This window comes from Bactrocera tryoni, chromosome 2, assembly GCF_016617805.1.
Source record: "Bactrocera tryoni isolate S06 chromosome 2, CSIRO_BtryS06_freeze2, whole genome shotgun sequence".
NCBI lineage: Eukaryota > Metazoa > Arthropoda > Insecta > Diptera > Tephritidae > Bactrocera > Bactrocera tryoni.
The window spans coordinates 6,455,361-6,461,360 of record NC_052500.1 but is presented as its reverse complement, the minus strand read 5'-3'; the positions used below and the strand labels follow the sequence as shown (position 1 = coordinate 6,461,360).

General features: G+C 30.3%; 1 protein-coding gene across 3 annotated transcripts in view; it reads left to right on the top strand.

Annotated features, from left to right (window-relative positions):
* Positions 1-1,089: 1,089 nt before the first annotated feature.
* Positions 1,090-6,000, top strand: part of LOC120769187 (protein bowel) — a 29,877-nt gene continuing 24,966 nt past the window's right edge. Inside the window, exon 1 of one of the 3 annotated variants that reach the window (XM_040096077.1) lies at positions 1,090-1,505. The gene's annotated coding sequence lies outside the window, so the exon portion shown is untranslated. Of the gene's footprint in view, positions 1,687-1,796; positions 2,049-6,000 lie in introns of those variants that run through there. The other 2 variants (XM_040096078.1, XM_040096079.1) reach the window with 2 other exon arrangements.

Here is a 6,000-nt window from a genome sequence, read left to right as displayed (position 1 = left end):
AGAAAAAGAAAAAGGCCTTCAAATCTCATCGGTATCCGGTCCGAACTCCTGCACACTTCATCTATTTTCCAATTTCCCTCGAACAAAAACCTCTCAAATCTCTTCAGTACCCACTGTACGCCAGTGCCTAGAGGTAATATCTCAAAGTTGTTTCCAGTTGCTGTTACTTTGTATCGTTTTACTTCGTATGATCTTTTTTCGTATTTTGCTTTCTGTCTTCGTCACATTTCAGCGTTCAGGTTGTGTTTTTCTGCTTGCCTTTCCAGCATTTAGTGAATATGTGAGCGTGCGTCGGACATTTTTTACGCTCACAATTCGTTATACTAAATTCTTCAGGTTTTCAAAGCCGTTTCAACGCTGCTAACGTTACGTCTATGCGGTCAGAAGCGACAAACGAATGTCAAAACTAACAGACGAACTGACAAATGGAGAAACCGACGAACTAACAGATATAGAAAACGAGCCGACAAACGCTAAAAGAGTGTGACAGTTAGTCGCTTGGACACGATGTCAAAACGACAACCGAGCGGTCGACGAGCGTGACAGCAACAAAAATTCTTCATATGCGCACTAACGCGCTACAAAAAACCCGTTTCTCTCAGTAGCCCTCACTGAGTTCGCTCACAGTGCGCTCACCAGCACGCATAGCCCGTCGAACAGGTAAGTAACAGGTAAATTACCGATTGGAACAGTGGCGCTCAACACAACGAAGCGTATACGTGCGCGACGAATATGCCGCAGCACTGCGCCGACAAGTTGGCTTGTGCGCTCACATGAAACTTAATGAAAACAAACAAAACAGCAGGGAAAACCAGTAGATAGCAACAATAAAACAAAACCCATACCGCTTGTACTCATTACTCTCCCGGTAGTACGTGTAGTGGCAGTCGGCAGTGGCAACAGCGGCACCGCCACAGTAGTCAAGTCAACGCAGTCAATCGGTGGCTCAGTGGCTCGTTGGCTCTTTTGTATAACGTTGCAACTGGTTTTTGGCTAACTTGGTGGCTGACGCTTGTACGTCACGTCGTTTGGGAGGAGCGCGAGCACACGGCGCTCTGAGCGCATAGCATAGAGCGACAATCATGAGGGTCACAGGTGTTCGTAAGCATTACGGCGGTGTGTTGCAGTGAGTTAGTCGGTCTATACTCTCACCCACTCTCTCGCTCTCTGTAGCAGCTTGATGGGCGCTCTTTTCAAATTGGGTGCAGCAGAAGGTTTTTAGGCTCGTTGCCCCCAACGGTGCCACTCTCGGTTTAGTCTTGAGAAGTTGATCGTACCAAACACACCTGTAGACAAACGTAACGGTCGAAACGTAGTGAGCAACCATACGGACGGTTTGGGTTTTGCTCTGTTTTTATTGTTGTTTTGGTTTTTCGTTTGTGTGCTACGCTCGTTTTTCCAATCGTGTTTGGCTGTTTGTGCATTGTCTCCACAACACCGACAAATACAACGCGTTCACCAATACATGAAAGTGTCGTGTACAACAACTACAACTAATATACTGTGTATGTGTAAGAAATGAATAAATAATAAAGGAGTATATACCATACATAAGCAATAAGCAAAAGAAGATTAAAGTGCGCAGTAGCAGTGGCGACGAGCATTCGTTTCGTCGGTAGCGGTCTAGTGGTGAGAAAAGGCAGCAAACCCTGGACAAGGTTGCCTAAGCAGGCGGGCGGGCAGTCGGTAGGTCGGTCTTACAGAAGGTGGTTGGCTCGTTGCGAGCTTTGCCGCGCGTCTCCAAGGGATCGTGGTGGGATTTTAAGCGTTTCTTGTGCAGCCAGTCGCTGTTGTTTTTGTAATTGCGACTTTTTGCATGCTGTTGTTGTTGCGCGCGTGTCTTATTTGAACTTCCAGCGTAGCGTTTCAGTAGCTCACGCGAGAGTTTACTCTCTGCTGATTCGTGCCGTCTTCGGACGTTGAATCTCGTGCTCCGAAACGCTAGAGCGAGTCACACTCACTCACCAACGTCTTGGCCGTAGAGTTTCCATTCACCACAACCCGTTTTCTAGCATCCGAGTGTCGGATGCTCTGGCGTATGGAAAAAGGTGATATCTACAGATAGCCACACATACAGTTAGAAATTTGATCTGCACGTATGGATGTGTGTGTGTGTGTATGTGTATCACGTTCGACGTTCGGCTGAGCTTAGAAGGCATATCTTTACGGTGTCTATACTGTCAGTGCGCTATCTATACATACATACATACATATGTATATACAAGTATGCATGTGAGTATATGCTTCGTTGTGTACATATGTATGTGTGTATGCGTGTGTTTTATGCGATCACAGCGCGATTTCGACAATTTTCTAGCATCGCTCAGCGTTTCACGTCAACCGCGTCGTCGCCGTCTTTGTCGTCGTCGTCGTTATCGTCGTCTTGAGCCATAGTCGGTCGTGTGGGTAGAGATTGGGACTACTTGAGGAGCGATTTGGTAGCTGCACTGGCTTCAGCTCCTATTTCAAAACAGAATGTAGGAAAACACATTTCAACTGCTGTTTGGCCAGCACCACCAAGCGAGTTGGAGTTTTGGCTTACAACGTAACTTGTTGTTGTTGTTGTTGTAGTTACTGTTGCTTTTTTCGATTTTGGTTGTTTTTGTTTAACTTTTGCTTTATTATTTTATTATGCTGTTACCAGAGGGAGTATGTATGTATGTATGCGAGAGTATATGCGTATACTTGTACACACATACACACACATGCATACATACAAATGCTCGAAGCTATAGATGTTTTGTTAAGTGTATTGACTAGGCAACAGGGCGTCACAATGGGCCATGATAGACGATCGAATAGCGATAGGTTTATGGGCGTTCACGCAGTTGTAGCCATGAAAGGGGTAAGATAATGGCTTGTAGGTAGGAAATTAATGCACATGCACGTGTGTGTGTTCATGTATGTATGTATGTGTGACTAGGTGCGTGTGTATGTGTGTAGAGTAGCTGATGCAACTGCTGGAGTTTACTGAGGCGACATACATACATACGTACATACATACATACATACTGGTGTGTTAGATTATTAGTGGTTAGAAGTGGTGAAAAGGGTTGCGGAGTGTGGGGGAGTTGGAAAATTCCTTAGCAATATGAATAATGTGTAAAAAGAAAGCCGCAGTGAAATGAAAAAGATCGCTTAAACGTCGTGTGCAATATACTTATGTATGTATGTACATACATATGTGTATAGTTGTACTGAACAAAATCGAAGTGAGAAATTTTAAAGACTGGAATGCTGATAATTAATAATAAAAAATACAAAACTAAAAAAATTGTGAAAATAAAAAAAAAAATTTTGAAAGTTAAAAAAAAATAAATAAACAAAACGGACATGAGTTTAATTTTAAAAAATATATAGAAATAAAACTTTTATGAAAAAATTCTAAAAAAAATCTAAAAAATTCTAAAAAAATGAAAATAAAGGTAAAAATATTGCATTAAAATATATATAAAAAATCGTTGAAAAAATACATAGAAAAAAATAAAAAAATAAAAAAACAACAAAATATTTAACATTTTAATATAAATAAATAAAAAACATATATTCAAAACAGCCACAAAATTTATAAATTTAATAGATAAAATAAAAACTTTCACAACAAAAAATTTACAATTTATAATTTACAAAAAATTCCTATTTTTAATTAAATTGTTTAATAAATATATTATTTATATATAATTAATAATTAATATAAAATTTAATAATGTTATTAATTTTATAATTATTCTAATTTTATTTATGTAAAAAAAGCGAAAATTTGTCGTATTTTAATCCACTTATCCCTCATGAAATTCAAATATTTTTGTTAATTAAAAATATTAATAAAAATAAAAGAATATAAGCAACAACAACTAAAATATTAAAAGAAATTGTTTTAAGCTTTATTTTTTTTGTTCATATAAAACTATATGTATTCAAAAATTATAAACAAATAACAATAAAAATGTAAATTTGAAATAACCTAACTAAAAATTTAAAATAACTTGTTTTTGGTTTTAGTTTTTTTTGTAATTAATTAAAAAAAAATAAAAATCTAAATTTAAAATAAGATATTCAATTACAAAGTACATCAGTTATTATAATTAATTTTTGTACATAAAAAAATGTAAATTTTTAATAAAAATGTTGAATAACATAATAATTTTTTTATTTAATTTTTTTTTTTTGATATTAAATACATTAAAATTTTGTATTAAGTTCAAACCAAATTTTATAATCTTTATTTACATATGTTAAAGAAGCAGTAAGTTAGAGTAAATTTGCTTTTCTCATGAAAAATTAATTTTTTTTGTTAAATTATGTTCAAAAATTAATGAAAAAAAAAAAAATGATTCTAAAAATGAAAAATAAAATGTTTAATTAAAATTTAGAAACAAAAATAAAACTTTTTAGGAAACTGTGTTTAAAAATTAAAAAAAAAATATTTGCTAGCAATAAAAACAAAAATATTAAACTATGTTTGTATTTAATGCTGCAGATTTTTGTCTTTTTATTAGTTTAATTTTTTTATTTTAATTTTTATTTTTATATTTTTTTTTATATTTTTCTATCTTTCTGAATTTGTTTTAATTTAAAATTATTAAATAAAATTAAAATTGTTAAAAGAAGTATGTATAATAATATTAAATTAATGTATTCGAAAAATACACGAAATTAAATAAAATACAAAAAAATGTTTAATAATTATTAATTAATTATAACTAAAACAAAAAAAAAAATTATAAAAATTACTGAAAACTGACAAGGCGACAAAACTAATATTTAATAAAGAATTTTTTTGAAAAGTGTGAAAAAAATAAATAAAATTATTAATAATTAATTAATCAATAAAAAATTAATATTTTGATTTAATTAATATTTGTAAATTTAAATGGAAAAAATAATAATCTAACTAAATTTAAATTAATATTTTTTAAATTTATTTAAATTTAATTAAATTATTATTATGTTTTAAATTAATTTTATTTTTATATTTTATTGCAATTTTTATTTTATTTTTTTTATATTTTCTCTTTTCTGAATTTGTTTTTAATTAAAAAGTGGATATTTTTATTTTTTGAAATTAAGATTAATTGGTAATTAAATTTAAATTCAGTTTTTTTTTTAAATATTAATTTTTCTTTCAATTTCAAAAATTTCATAATTACAAGTTTTTATAATATTTTTTAAATAATTTTACTGAGAGAAAATTATGCAAAATTATTAGAAAATTAATTTTTCAAATTAACTTTTATTTTGCTTTAATTATTTAGTTTGTATTTATTTTTTATTGTTATTTATTTCATTTCTGTTTTTTTTATTTTCTGTGAATTTTTGCTATTGTTTTAAAACAAAAAAATATTTTTTTAATTATAAACTGTAATAATTCGAAAACTGTTATAGTTTACACTGCTACTTACAATTAATTTTCCAATTTTTAAAAGTTAATTTCGAAATTTTTCATTCACAAAAATATTAGTTTACCGTCAAAACAGTTTTTAGTGCTAAAAAATTTAATTTCTATAAACTTTAAAAATATAGTTTTAATTTAAAAAGCATATTTTTCTTAAAACCCTCCCTTCTCCAAATTTATTTTTAAAATTAAAAAATATAATAGCAAAAACTTTTAAATGCTTCCCAGTTTACATTAAATAATTCTAATTTATAAAAAATTATTTTTAAAGTTTCATTTTATTCTTTAGTTAAAACGTTTTTTTATTATCTGAAAAAAATTATAGCAAAATTTAGTAATTGTGAAAGTTTGCTTTTTCACATAAAGCATTCAATTTTTTATAAATTGCTTTGTTTTTATTTAAAGAGGCTATTTTTATCAAAATTATTTGTTAATGACCAAATAAAACACACAAAAATTTAAAAAAATGAATTAAAGAAAATGTATAATTTTACATTTATATAAAATAGCTATAAAAAGTAAATAAAAATATTGAATACGGTAGAAAAAAAATTTAAATATTATAATATAATATTAAATAAATTAATAATAACTTGAGAATAAAG